This window comes from Hoplias malabaricus, chromosome 3, assembly GCF_029633855.1.
Source record: "Hoplias malabaricus isolate fHopMal1 chromosome 3, fHopMal1.hap1, whole genome shotgun sequence".
Lineage (NCBI taxonomy): Eukaryota > Metazoa > Chordata > Actinopteri > Characiformes > Erythrinidae > Hoplias > Hoplias malabaricus.
The window spans coordinates 69,462,879-69,478,453 of NC_089802.1; the positions used below are offsets into that span (position 1 = coordinate 69,462,879).

A 15,575-nucleotide genomic window follows, 5' to 3' on the forward strand; every position below is an offset into this window, starting at 1 on the left:
TTGTTGCAGAAGAGACGATATCAGCTTTAAACACTTGGAAGTTTTTTGTCTTTATGTAGTTCTTGTGATCTCGATGTTTTATTTTTTTTCTATTTTGGCTTCATTTCTCTCCACCTAATACTCATTCAAGAAACACACTGAGCACATGAAAGCCTGCCAGAAAACATATAAAACTGCCCAGCCATCATTAACTAATTAGTTATTCCCCATTGGTTCTACTTTCATTAGCCTTTTCACTTCTTCCTCGAAGCAGGGCTTTTATCTTTGGCTTGTAGAGGCCTGGCGGTGATTGCTTTTGCCAGGCATGGTGTTTCTGCTGGCACTGTGTGGCACCAGGAGAGTTGTGGACTAGTACCTGGGCTCCTCTCCAACCTTCAGCAATCTCAGATTCCTGCTGTGTGAGTACACCACCGCAATGCCTCTGTACATGGGGACTGACAGACGCCTCAGAGGGTCATTCTAAGGAAGCTTGGTAATTATCCTGATTACAACTCAGAGAATGAAATAACTTTGAAGGAGCAGAGGTGTTGTTCATGTAGTGTGCTTAAAGGTAATAGATGAGCTTAAAATCAGAAAACTGAAGGCAGGATTTTTAATATAGATCTTTTAATAAACAATAATATATTCTATTTTCAGCTACATGACTGGGTTTCTCTCACAGGTCCCACTAAATATTGTTGTTAAATGGTCAAGCGTGCATCACATTAAACACTCTAAGCATACAGGGGGTCCTCGACTTATGACGTTGATCCGTTCCTACGATTTTCGGTGTAAGTTGGAACATACATACATACTGTATGTAAATGACATACTGTAAGCACTTATCCTATCCGAACACCTATCCTCCTCGGTCCCGAGCCGCGTAACTGTGTATTCTTCTGCCGCGCACACCAAACACGAAGTTTGCGTTACGACGTTTACGACGCAAAACCACTTAATTCGAAACAAGGCTTTATACAGTAAATGAGAGATGTGTCGTAACCACGAAACATCGTAACTCAGGACTGACGTAACTCGAGGACCTCCTGTACATGTACCATTACAATCCTATTGAGCATATTTGCAAGTTTTGACAGTGAACTATGATAGCAAAAAACTAAAATCAGAATATTTGTTCATTAATCGAGATAAAATTAATTGTGACAGTGATTTGCAGTCATCTCACCCAGCAGTACAAAGAAAGGTCTAGATTTTGTCAGATATATCACGTGTGTTGTGGATTCTTTAAACTGGCTGCTTAGGTATTGAATTTTCATTCTGAACAACAGAATTTCTTTGATAATTAATAGTATTGAAATAATTGTGTGTAATGAGAGTCGTTCTAAGTGTGCCACCCTCAATTAACAGCCAAGAGGCACTGAATTCCTCTCACTGTCTTTGTGATTTTTGTGCCTCTTCCAAGTGTAGCTTTTGTCTGACGGTACGTTGGGCATCAGCCAAGCAGCTTTACAGTTTTTTCCTTTACTGCCGCCTTCCTGCCTTTGTTGTGGAGTGTGTTTGAGCCTGCATATGTATGTTCCTGGTGCAGTGTGAGTGTCCGTGTTTAGCCCTCATTGTCCGTTAGCCATGTGTCACAGTGTTTGATTAACAGATTCAATAAAGAGCTCAAGGGGTTTAAATGTTGATGTTTACTTAACCTCCACACCCTATGCTTGTTTACATACAGGACAGCGGTGTCTCCTCCTTAAGTTTATTTTTGAACATTTTCTTTGTCTATGCGCTTCTGCAGTTCTTTCAGTACATAGTGTAAAATTACATTCCTCAGGACAGTTTAACTGCTGGACTTAATTGGCCACAAATTGGTTTTGGATTCTGTCCTGAGAGAGCGGTTTGTCTGGGAGAAGACTGCACTGGGTTCAGCTGGGGTGTATTTACAGAGATAGCAAGGCTTGTTTGTCTGTGGATCTGCAGTATGTCATCTCACTTTGCTACGATGAGACTCGTTAGTATTTCAATGATTTTGGAGTCAGAGCAGCAAGGGCTGGAAAACCTCCATCTCCTTAGCTTGACTCACTTGTCAGCCTTGTATATATATCAGTGAATTGGTGCTAATGGCACCCCTTAGTGTGTGAAAGAGAATCAGGTCTTCTCTGTCTGTGATAATGGGCTCCTCTTCAGTCTGAGGTAATAACTGGGTGTTGTATGTGGGTGGCTGGGCTGTCATATGTGGAGATAGAAGCATTCTTCCGCTAATAAGCTTAGCCAGACACTGCTGAAAAAGGTGTAATAGAGCCCCTTGAGGCTCGCCTCGTGTGTTGTGTGTCTTTATCGCTGTGTCCTTATAGCCTGGAGCTGAGCTCAGAGTCTTAGTTTTAACAGCTGATTGATCCCTGGAAGGGTTTCATGATGTATTGTTTGTTGATAATCGCAATATTGGCCTGTGCCATACTTCGCCGAAGGCTATAGTGTGCAAATGAGGCCTCCTTCCAATCACTTATTTGCTTCTAGCCTCTTGACCAATCTCCATTCGCATTGAAGTGGGTGTGTTTTAATAAAATTGGCTCTCAGTGTGTGGTGTTCAAAGTACCAGAGGTGAGTTTGTGGAAAAACCGGTTCAGCCAATTTGAAAGAGTTATTGGTCGGATTCATTCGTTCAGCTCTGCTCAACTTTTCACTACACCAACTAAACCACATCAGTGTTCTTTGAGATCTTTTTTACTGCTGTTTTGTTATTTGGTGCTCTCCTCTACTGTCGACCAGACGAGGTCCAACCAGATTTCTTTCCTCGTGTGCTAAATTTGTTTTCCTTGCCACTGTTGCTCTTTGCTTGATTGCTTATAGGAGGCTTGGGCCCAGATATGGGTAAAGCTACATTTTGATGACTATTGTGAAATAATAAATGTAATTGTTTGATTAAAAAGCATCATTAGTAACATTAGTCTCATAGCTCTGTACTTAAAATAAAGGAAAATGTTTAGACACCAAGTTTTTTCTGATTAGATACATCTGGAGTAAGAGGAACGTTTATATGTTTGATATTTCTCTGTATTTCTCTGTATTATATCAAACAAATTATTAATAAGTCAATGCCTTTTATTATATTACCAGGTGTTTCACAATATGAAGCAATACATTTGTGCTATTAGTGGTGATGTTTATCTCTTTAAATTCTATCCCCTGACTTGCTTAGTTAAATTGAACTAAAGGGTTGGTTTGGCCTTTGCTGGTTCAAAGGCTATGCGGGTAATACTTTGTTGTCTTAGCACATCTACAGCATGAAACAAGAATGAAAGTGCATGGGTTCGTATATGTCTGCTGTTTGCATGTTTTTGCAGCTGTTGGTTTAATCAGAATGTATAAGGTGTGTAATAAAAGTGGTTTCTGACTTGTAAACACGAATATTGTACCTTTGATGATACAACCCCAAATGCCAAGAGCAGATATCCTTCATTCTTATAAACAGCAGTAATCTCACAGGTGCAGGGGAATTAAAAACTTGGATAACGTTGTTAGGTACATAGTTTTGTCATGAGTTGATCATTTTCGGATAAATGTGCATTAACCCTTGGGAGTGGAAATCTCATTATGGTTATTCAGCGCATCATATAATTTCTGATTTTGCCACAAAAATGTGTCTGCCGCCTGTGGTTAGGACAAGACTGAAGGCAGATTCCTATTCACCAAGATCTTGTTGAATTTTTTTTTTGGTAGATGTTTTAAGTATATCACAAGTGCACCACTACAACACACACAGAACTGGGTAGAGCACAGTACTAATTTTTCACAACTGCATGAGTCTGAAGTTTAATTTGCCAGTTTTCCGTTACATCTTTAAATGGAGCAGGTGCCAGTATTTACCTGCAACATCATTTAAGGTGGAAATGAAAACCTGACTGTGCGGGGTAAGTTTGGTGGTGCTGTGGGTGTCCACTGTGGATGGACCCAGCACCTAACGTTGCATTAAGAAACAGCTGTAATAACTTTGAGATTCATTGCAGCACTGAATGTTTTTCTTGCTCGTTTAATCCGCAAGAAAATAAAACAGAGCCATGTGACAGTTATTGTGATGGATCTTGGTACCGAGGTCAAATGCTGAACAAACAAGTTGTATACCTCAATAATTTTGTGAGCTTTCATTAGTGTTGCGTTAAAGGATGCATGGAGAAGAAGACTGCTCTTATACTGCGTCTATAGCACGGTGTTATGAAGTGGAAAACAATCCTCAGCAATTTTTCATAGGTTGTGTCCTATGAATATATGAATTGAACTTTGTATTCTGATGCTGTCTGTGCAATTTCTGGTTGTGTTTTTACATCCAAGTTAGTGCCCTTGTGTGTCCATGTGTTTTGTCTCCTACGCATTGCATTGACTCAGAAGCAACGTGAGAATAATAATAGCAGTGCAGGAAGGGCAGAAGAGACGAAGGAGATGCCAGCTGATCTCTGTGTATTTTAGTCAGGCTTTGGGAGACTAGCAGGAGGTGGAAAGTCTAGCCCAAGACTGTTCCTCTATAGAGGAAGTGGAAAAGCTCTTTATTGCCATGTCTATTTGTCCCTGCACAAATGCCGCCATATAGCAGTAATATTACTGCGGCACTCTCGGCAACCTATTCTGCAAAACCTGGAACCACTTCCATGAGTGTGTAATGTCTGGTCTACAGCTGTCACAGCAGATGTCAAAACAGACCGGAAAGTGTTCATTATTGAATTGTTGAAGAATTTAACTTTTATTATACCACAGATAGTTCGGTCCCTGCAATGTGATTTGCTTAGAAACATTCCAAGAGTGCCAATATTACAAGATAATGGCACTCTGAGAGAAGCTCTTCAGGTATCACTCCGCAAAATACATGTAACATAGCAGCGACGCCAGCGCTTAAAAGACATCGGTTCATTGTCCATTTGCGCACCTTATTTTGAACAAAGTAAAGAGATATGGCACAGTGGACTCTGCATTCTGATTTGTAAATAAAAGGACATCGGAAATAAATACGTTTTGAATAAACAGTAAATGCTACGTCTATGTGGTTTCTGTCATTGTGTTTAACTCGAGTCGAGGCGCTTTTTACCTCAGTTGCTCTCGTTTACCAGCTTTGAAGCACGGCTCTGTAGCGATACTCTACAATACTCATTTTAACTTAAACAGAGAGAACTTGGCATCGTTTGGTGTGTGACATATTATTGACTTGATGCGTTTATCTCTGCTTCTGTCCTGGTTTAGACAGAGAGCAGCTCTGAATAATGCAGCCTTGTTTCACAACAAATCGGGTGTGAACACGGACCTGCTCACTGGAGAGAACCAAATTCAGATATCATCGCACAAGTTAAAGATCCAGAGTTGGTTGTAAAGAGCAAAAAGGAATATGTGCCCGAATGGAACTATTCAGCCTCGCAGAAGGTTGATAAACAAGCAAATCATTTTCATGGTCGTCTTTATCTTAAAACCTAATAATATATGGCGAAGGCTAACTGTGTTATAATCGAAATAATACACTCGAGGTTCATGCTATAACGTGTGAGATAATGGCACTGATCTACAGTACTAATGTTCATATGCAGCTGCTCCGGAGGTTTTCCTTTCGCTGCATTCTTAGACATGTCCTGTATCTCAATTTCTTCTTTTCCTTCATCTATGTCCTCTTTCACTCATCTCCCACTACCTCAGTCCGGCTCTGAGAGTGAAAGCAGATCTGTCCTGTTCAGCAAGCTTATCTGTCCCATATCCCTGAGGAGGTGACGCACCCAAACACAGTAGGCGTGATAATGCCTGCCGTTATCGTTTCCTCAGTTTGTGTGTGTAAAATGTGGAGGCTGTGGTGTGTGTGTGTGTGTGTGTGTGTGTGTGTGTGTGTGTGTGGCCCTTGGAGTCTGAAATCTGGGACACAGATCTTTCTCCGCAGTGCAGGTTCGCTCCTCAGCATTCGCATTAACTCATTACCGCTCTCCCACAGAGGTGTGGAAAAAAGCATACTGTAAGTCAGTTGAGTTCAGTTCAGTGCATATATTAACACATTTGATTTAGCTGTGGAATAGAGGGAATGTTGCATAGCTCAGGTGCTACTTGTTCATTTATGACTCTACATAATATACTTTATTTATTCTGCAGCTTGTCTTAGATTCCTAGTTAAATAGCAGGATCAATCCCCCATATTTACACAACCTGATATAGACTGCAATCAAAGCAATATCATGCAATACTCATTGCATTCATACATATAAACAAAGTCTCAAATCATTATCATTTCACCCACTCATTTACTGTGTTTAATAAACACACTTCCAGTGTGAATTGAAGGCGTACTGTGTAACCCCCTATGTCCAGGAAAACATTACCATCTGATGCTGTTTCATGGAGGGCTGTATCAACAAATGCATACATCATATATTTTGAAGATGCATGATGTTTAGTTTTTTTCTAATTGTTTTTATTTATTTATTCATTTATTTTTTAAATCACACATTACACTATGCCAAGTTTAACAATGCTGTACTGAGTTTAAATATGAAACTGGCTAGTCTACAGTTTTATACATAATATACAAGATATGTGAGGTAATTTGACAATAGCTATACATCAAGTCCCCCCCATGCTTAGTATGGATGAATAAACAATGGATGGTGACGGTATAAATGAGGATTGCCTATGGCACAAGTAGTGCAAAGTTCCTTTTCCCTAATGTAATATGGTGTTTGAGGTGACAGCAACTCAGTGTCATGTTCGCTGTCCCTGTAATATTAAAAAGCTAATGTAGATATATTTCAGGACTTTATGTAGAAATATAGGCCATGTCCCGTGTATCATGTCAGTAGCATGGTTGACTCAGATGGCACTTTGTGTTTGTGTCTGTCTGTGTGACAGTATATGCTGAAGGCTACAAATAGATTCACACCGATACCAGTCGGTGCGCACTAGCTCATCGACCGCATGAACTTGTGTTTCCAGGATACAGGTCACTGCAGCAATTGACTTATTTGGGATGCACTAATCATTGATAGTTAAAGCTAATTCTAATTCCTGTTTTTTTTATTTATTTTTATTTATTGACCAGTTGCCCATCAAGTTAATTGACACTAGCCTCCCATTATGTTAACATGCGAGGGGTGCATATTGTCCAATCGTGGATTATCATCCAAGTTCGATCGTGTTGGGAATTTGAATGAGCCAGTTTGGCTGACTGTCAGTCTTATGTTTGGAGTGCAAAAAACATTCATTTCTGTGGTGAGGTGCTCACTGGTCAGACTTTGGCCTGTCCTGGGAGGACTGGTGAAACTGGAAGCCGCATAGCCCCGCCTCTGAAAACAGGAAACAGCTGGAGCAACATCCTCTGCCTGAGTGGCGTCCAGGGAACAGGCCAGCAGCAGACGGGTGGCCATCAGGAATCCTAGCACAGTACAGGAGGGCAACAAAGCAGGCCAGTGTGAGAGAGGGTCAGTAGGGACCACTGGATACATTCTTTCCATGTGCTCTGGTGGGCCTCTGTAGGCCTGCTCTGAACATGCCATTGAACATGTAAGCTCAACACAAGGGCATGGTTATTTACCATACCATACAATTAAACTCACTAAAACAGTGGGGGAGTGTGGTTCTAACTTGAGTGTGTAGCAGAAAGCAGTGCGTGTGTGTGTGTGTGGGTCCTGCCTTGCTTACACGGCCTCTGTGGTGCAAAGGAGTCTTTGTGAGTAAGTAGTGCAAATGAAGGGCTCCTTTGGTGCTTTGTGTGTTTGGTTTCAGTAAAAACCACTAGGAACCAAAGGCTTTGTGTTCAAGATGCTATTTAAGGAACTGCAGCAGCAGCGGAGGAGATGAAACAGACTCTTCTCAGTGTCTGGAGAGAGGGAGGGAGAGAGTGTATGTGAGAGGGAAAGATGTTCAGTGCCTTCATCACTGGATTGATGTGCAAAGAAGTAACGTGTGTGTGTGAGTGAGAGAGAGAGAGGGAGTGTGCGCTAATGGAGTTGAGTGAAAAGGCTGTAGTGAGCTGTACTCCTCAGAGTCCTTGCTACACTTAAGGAGTAATTCTGAGATTTCACTATTTCCAGTCTTAGTTACTGTTGAACTGCATATGTTTGTGAAGTGTCTTTGTCTTCATGTTTGTTGCAACGCAATCTCCGTTCTGTTTAGATTTGACCTGCAGGACAAAATGGACTCTGCATTATATTTGTCTATGACACATCAAAACATTAAGATAGTTGTGCATTATTTGGTGAAAACAAATCTTACCCTCTGTCCAGTGTATGCACATGTACTAATGTTTCACTGAATAAATACTCTTTTACCTCTTAAATGTTGACGTATTCCACTGTTTCATATCACATTAATAGAAAATTAAGCAGCTGGCCCTTTAGTATAGAAAGAAATCTGATTTTATTTATTTGTTTATTATTTATTACATCACAATGCACAATGCGTGTTTTGGCACTTATCTGATTATTCAAGTGGTCATTTAAACAGCATGTCTAGAAGTCAGATGAAGTAATCCATTATGAGAGCTGGATTTGAGCTCAGTAATCTGATTTCTCAGTGCATGTATACCCACACCTCGATTTCCTTCGGATTTCTCGGTCCTGAGTCTAGAGCCGTATCCGACACTCACTGTTCTGTACCAGAAAATTAATTTAATACCCCTCCCTCCCACCAGCCCTCAACACGAACAGCAGCTCGGGTCTCTGTTTGTAACGGAGGAACACGCTGCGTCCGAGAACAAATGCTCTATGCAGTGTAGAGGTAGCTGTGAGAAGAGCAGCACTGCGTAATATTAGAAATCATACGAAAATAAGATTTAAATCTGCAGGTAAAGTTGGGTCTGTGTTTATAAACAGCAGAAGCAGGAAGTTTATCACGTCTTTCTGTGGTATTATTGACAGTAGCAAATCAGAAATCATATTATTGCTGAATTCTCCCATTATCTGATTTCCCAGGTGCATGTAAATGTGTTGATCAGATTACTAACAAAGTCTGATTTTGTGCAGTTATCTGATTAGTATTAAATCCATGTAAACACATTGACTGAACTCACATACCCAGGACGCTGATGCTATCTGGCAGAGACACTACCTGTTGTAGATCTACTTACATAGGTGAACTAGGAACCTGTAGAACAATAGTATCACTTTCCACTGTTACAGCTCTTATCTATCACCAAATAAAAGGCGTACCTAGGACAGTATCACTCCTTAATACCTTGTTTTATTCATAAATACCTTGTGGCACAGAAGACAAACACAGTTGTGTGATCTGGGAGTTTGGATAAGCTTTTTTTCACACTCCTCAGCATGCTTAAGCTTGGGAAGCTAAACTTGCTGTGGTTGATCTGGCCAATTCAGGTAGACTTTCAATTCCTTACCTGAGCTGCAGTGGAGATTTCTAAACTGAAGCTGATGCATCTCTTTAGTGCTGGGAGCCCTTTCTAAGCACTGTATTCAGCAGTGTGTCTGATTGTAGCTATCTGCTTGACACAGTTTCATTGTGCTTTGTGCGTTAGTTCTGCTTCCACAAATTTTGAATAGGCTAAATGTGTTTTCACACAAGAGCTTTTGCCATTGCTGATGTGAGGCATCTAAGTGTGTGTGTGTGTGGCCTAGTTCTTTGAATCTCCCCTCAGGATGTGATGGCAAGTATGAGGGGGTTGAGGACAGGTTGATGGTGCAGTGTGTGTGTGTGAAGGGTGCTTTAGTGATTCAGAGCTACTTGCTGAGAGAAAAAGCAGAGGTTCCTCTGTAAGATGGCAGTGCAGTTGAAGATGTTCATATATAGGTCACAGAGGAAAGGGGTAGTGGCCTCTGTAATACTGAGCTTGAAAGATCAAAATATATTCCCTGTGGATGGACGATTTATTCATTATAATGCTTGCCCAAACAGCTTTTTGACTAGTTGAGAAGTCAAGTAATAGGTCCCTAACTTCCCCAAAATCTGCTCAAAAATGTGCCAATCAAAGCAGAACCAGAAGTCCACTGGGTGGGGATGGACCACATCCAACTCCACCTACATGGGTGGATATGGTTAGATAGTTTGGTATATTGTTAGGCTGTAAATCCCAATGGGAGGAGTCAGTTTCAGTGTAATCCAATGAAAACACTTCCTATGGATTTCTGGCTCTGCAGCACTGACCTTCTCAAATCTGTAGCAGTTTTTTTTAATGTATTTTAGAAAATGTTCTTGTCGTGTCCTTTTGTTTTAATCTTTCAGTATACACACACTGCCCTAGGTATGCCAGGATCAGACTACATGAATTTAGCCTAATTTTGACACTATTTTGTCGTATCTGACAAATTATCAGCATCAGGTATGAGGAATGGGATGAGTAGCTTAATCAAAGACCAGCTGTTAGGGCTGGACAATTGTTCAATATCAATATGTATCACAATATAAAATGGAACAATAACAGTGATATGATTTTTATCCACATTTTCAATATTTCAATATACATTATTTACAGCATCTGCCACTGACTGATGGTCATTACAGGGTGCTGCCGTCAGCTCATTGTACACAACTTAAAAATTAGTTTAAAAATATTAATATCGACCAAGCCAAGAGGTTTTTGTTTGATAGTGGTCATGTTGCTTTAATTTCTTCACAGTTTTTCTGTGGCATTTTTATTGTTCGTATCCATTTCGGAATGATAATCGTATTGATCAAAGTTGAGAAATAGATTGTGATACACAGGGTGGGCCATTTATATGGATACACCTTAATAAAATGGGAATGATTGGTGATATTAACTTCCTGTTTGTGGCACATTAGTATATTTGAGGGGGGAAAACTTTTCAAGATGGGTGGTGACCATGGCGGCCATTTTGAAGTCCCATTTTATTAAGGTGTATCCATATAAATGTCCGACCCTGTACATTTTGGCCAGCTCTACCAGCTATGTGATGTCTGACTCCCTACGAAACCCCGATAAAATGTCTAGCACATGGGCAGCCAACACAAGTCCTGGAGTGCCTTGTTCAGCAAATTTTGTTGACTTCCCTGCTAAAACAGACCAACTAAACCTGGCAGTTAACAGATGAGTTGAATCAGGTGTGTGAGAGCACAAAAATTAGCACAGCATGATGGAAACCAGCATTTCCTACCCAAGCTAGAAATCAGACTACAGTACACTATACCAAATGCACAGTTCTAAATTGAGCTGGCCAATATGGCCAAAAAATGTGAATATTAATATTTTTAAACTAACTTTAAAATTGAGCGGTTATGGAAGTGCCATCAGTCAGTGACAGATTCTGTAAATAATTGAAATATTGAAAATGTGTATAAAATCATATTATTGTTATTGGAACATTTATATTGTGATATGTATTGATATTGAATTATTGGCCAACCCTAGTCCTAAATTATGGTTACCAACTATTCTGTATAATATTTTTATTAGTCAGACAGTCTGTCTTTATGGGGGAGCTGGATCAAATATGCCACTCCAACTCAATCAGGTCTTTGATGTAGCTCCACTAATCTATCCCTGTCTATCCTTCTAGTCCATGCTTATTATGGGACATGTTGACATTAGATTTGTGTGCATTTTGTTGCTATAGCTCTGTTTTCCATATCTATTGACATATCCTTTCTCTAGAGATTTTACACAGATTTTAAATGGTGTGTGTGTTCAAAAGGGAGCACCTGTGTCGAAAATGTATGAATGACATAGTTGAATAAATAAGTAATTAGAAGAGGACCCAGGTTTGTGGACGAGGCATGTTTATTTTTCTTTTCTTTTCAGTCTTAATCTCAGTCTGCAGAGATAAGTCTCCTCCTCCACACTTACATCCATGTGTTTCCACCATGTATTTTCTTGTTCTCTCTTTACACTCACACACACCCAGGTCTGTGTGAGTATGTGTGTGAAACCCAGACTGAAGGGGTGGGAGGGCTAGGCAGGTCATGGGAAAGCAAGGGGGCGATGGACTGACTTAATGAAACAAAACTTCTGCCAGAAACACACACACAAGCACATAAATATAATCATTCAGCCTAACAAATCTATAGCCTAAATAATATCTATATTTATACAGGGATATGTATAAATATATAAAAAGTGAATGCGTGACCACAGCATAGATTGTCCTGTAATAAAAGGGAGATTTGGTTAGGAATGTCCTGCTTCTTGGAAGAATGTAGTTCTGAGTAAAGATCACTTTTAAGAGAAAGACAAGCATAATAGTTTAATGCCTGTACCACTGCAGCACGTTTTTTGAAGTTTAACATTTGATACTTTTCATTTACCTTCACCTCACACTGTTTTATGTAGGTTAGCAGTCCTTTTTTAAGCCCTTTTAGAATGAATGGATGAATATCAAGATGAGTCATTTATTGGCCAAAGATGGGGGAAAAATATTGCAGTTGCCTTTCCATAATTCCAGTTTATTATAAGGGTTGGGCAGTATAACAGTACTGATGTACACTGATGTACACTTTAAAAAAAAAAAAAAATAGTGGATGGTATCTCAAAATGAGGGCGGTATATCAAAATTATGACACCTGTGTTGTGTGTCACATTTCTGTTCTGTCTTTGAGTACAAGGTTAAAGTTCATTTATGTGCATTTAAGAGAGCCACTGGGAGGGGGTGTTGTGGGAGCTCACTGACTGCTGATGTCACTCTGAAAATGGGTGGGGGGGGGGACACAAGCCTACCGCAGTTGTGAGTTAATTCTAAGAGCGAGGAATGAAACTGAAAACAGGCAAAATAGATAGATAGTTACTTTATTGATCCCCAGGGGAAATTCAAGAAGTGTCTTCTGAGCAAATACTCAGAAGACACTTCAACTGACTGTGTGCTCACAGGTTTGAGGCTTTATCCTATAAATTTGTGTGGTTTATTTTATTTTTTATTTTATTTTCTTGGCTGGAAAATCGTCTGCTATCGTGCGCTAAACCGCAGTTGCCTCTTAGCTAGCCAGCTATGCTTCTGCTTCTAAACAATGTAGAACTGTCTTATTTCACTTATTTATTAACTTTTCTGTTCCTTCAGCACCACTTGCTATAATTTGCTCTCTCAGAAACATCAACGTGCCGATGTGCACCATGGGGCTTTGCTGAGGTGAACTGCACAGCGCAACAAACCCTTCCCTCGACTTTGTGCTCACAGATTCGAGGCTCACGCAGCCAGACAATGCACCACCCTCCACGTATAACATGTTGATAATTTAAGATGGTATGACGGTATGAAAACTTTGAGAATATGCAGATTATACATATTTTAGAGATTGTCAAACTTATGTTGTTTCTGGAAAATCTTAATAGAAAAATCATAAAATACACACCCCTAGGTCTGAGGTGGGCTGCTGCTCTGCAGCTGCTTCCAGATTAAATATTAAACTGTGCCCGCTGTGAGAAGCTATGAAATCATCTTGAAATTATGCTCACATGCGATAGTAATGTCTGAAAGGGAATTGCACACTGACTACTTTTTTATGTGAACTGTTAGTTGTGCTCTCTTGAAGTCCTGATCGTGAAAAGTGGCAATGTTTTAACTTCTTGTGTTTTGATTCAGTGGATCTCAACCTTCAGACTGCAGTAACAGGATGATTTGTTAGAGGTCAGATCAGCAATTTCCTACAGTTTGGACATGCTTTGCATGTGGAACTGGAAAGAAAACTGACAGGGAAATAAGAACGGAGGAACTGTTGACCTTGGTCTGCCAGACTTGTGGCACTGGTGATTAGATTAGATTAACTGTCCGACACGCTGTCATGGGCATCTTCATGCCTTGCTTTACAATTAAATAGCTCAAATAGAGGCTGTGATTTCTGGTTAGTGCTTCACTCCCTTGAGACCAGGATGAGATGTGTGTCTGTCAACATTGAGGTGCTATTGGTGTGGCTGCAGTGGGCCAACAGAGAGCTGTCACTCGCATCGCGTCTGTGATTCTTTCAATGTGGCGGCCGGAGAAATGAGGTCAGCTGGCCCCTGTCTGTCCTCCAGCCAGTGGCTTCACACACCAAAGGCCTGCTTTTGTGCGCCATGACAATTGTGCTGGGTCTTGCTGATAAAATTTGACATCGCAAACTTTTCAAAATGTATCACGGTAGTTGATGATTAATATGGGCACATTAAAGTGATGCAGGCTTTTGTTTTCTGAGAAAACCCTCTTGGTATTGGAGAATATCAGGGGGTTGCATGTAATGAACAATTTTCCATGTCGCCTCTGTGATATAATTCATCCAGAAGCCACCCTCCCCCTCCCTCTCACAGTTCAGAACATGCAACAGAGAGATTTGTGTTTTTTTGTTTTTGGGAGGTTTTAACTACTACTAAAGAGCATTACTATATAAATATGTATTGAAGATTATATGCCTAGTCTGTGGAATGTCTTAAGGATTACCCATACATTTTATATACTTATAAACAACTGGGTGTTGGCTTTAACATAGCTAAAAAATTCATGCTGACTGAGTTGCATTGGCTGGAATACAAAAATTAAAGGAAACTGTTTTTTTATATAATTTTTTTTCTCCTCACTTCACCCTCCTGCATTATCAGTTTTGAATAAGTCAGTTTAAAAATTGCATTCATTTTCAAGTGACCTAATTTCTGGTCGGCATTAGACTTCACAATGACTCAACATTATAATTAAGCAAGGAAATGGATGCTATTTCCTTGTATGCCTGTGCTCCAGTAAAACAAGGAATAGGAAGTAATAGACTGACATACATAACACTCCTGCATATATAATGGAAAGGACTGGATGATGCATTTTAATTATTGATTTCATGGTTGTAATTATCAGTAAATCCGTAAGTGATTCTAGACCTGATAGCAGAGATATCTCCGAGCTTTATCACATGCACACGCTTTCCAAATCCAGCATGGGTTCAGTATAAAAACAGTGAGGAAGAGCTGAAAAATGAATCTTTATTTGCAGCAGTCCTGTAATTGAAGTAATAGGACTGTTAGATTGACTATACTACACTACTCTGTTTACTATTTCATTTCTGTTTCTGAAGCTCACATTTTGGTCATTCTTTTAAATCAGACATTAGTAAGTTTCTAAACACCACTTAAACCCCAGGCTGGTTAACCCAGATTTCATAGCTCAATTCTTTTGTGACAGTCAACTAACTGAAGCTTTGAAGCAGCTCCTTGAGCTATTGTTTTCCCATCTTCATTCTATCGACCGGCGTGCTGAATTCCCTTGCGAAATGTTTGTGTGCTCTCTAGAGCAAACACGGGCTTTTTATAGTAGACAGCGGAGCGCTGATGAAACCCAGTAGTATTTACGCTCTGGGCACTGGTGCAACAAATGTATGTGCTCATAAATAGGGGCTGTTGGGGGTAATTTCATGTCAGTGATGGGGCATAACTAATGACATGCTTTTAATAAGCTGTGCTGCATCAAGGAAGAAATATTCAACGCTTTCCTGCTTGCACAGCTCTGATTGTGGTTTACCACTTTGTGTTCTTTTCAAGCATCAGTGTTGGTTTATGAATGGGTACACCTGCAGTTTCTGTGGTGCTACTGTGTTATAGTGTCTACTTAATCACATAGCGCAGGGTGGTTGGACCCTGATAACCTCTAATTAACACACATTATTAAATGTAGTGGTGTGTCGTTGCCGTCAAATTGTAATGTGTGCTCTGTATGTGCCCCTCATTTGGATTTCCTCAAGTGTTTGTCGTTATTATCGTTGTCTCGTGC

The 15,575-nt window shown here is 40.2% G+C and overlaps 1 protein-coding gene across 5 annotated transcripts in view; it reads left to right on the top strand.

The window, feature by feature from the left end:
* The window catches only part of agap1 (ArfGAP with GTPase domain, ankyrin repeat and PH domain 1), a 167,313-nt gene that overhangs the window by 61,989 nt on the left and 89,749 nt on the right, over positions 1-15,575 (top strand). The window lies entirely within an intron of this gene.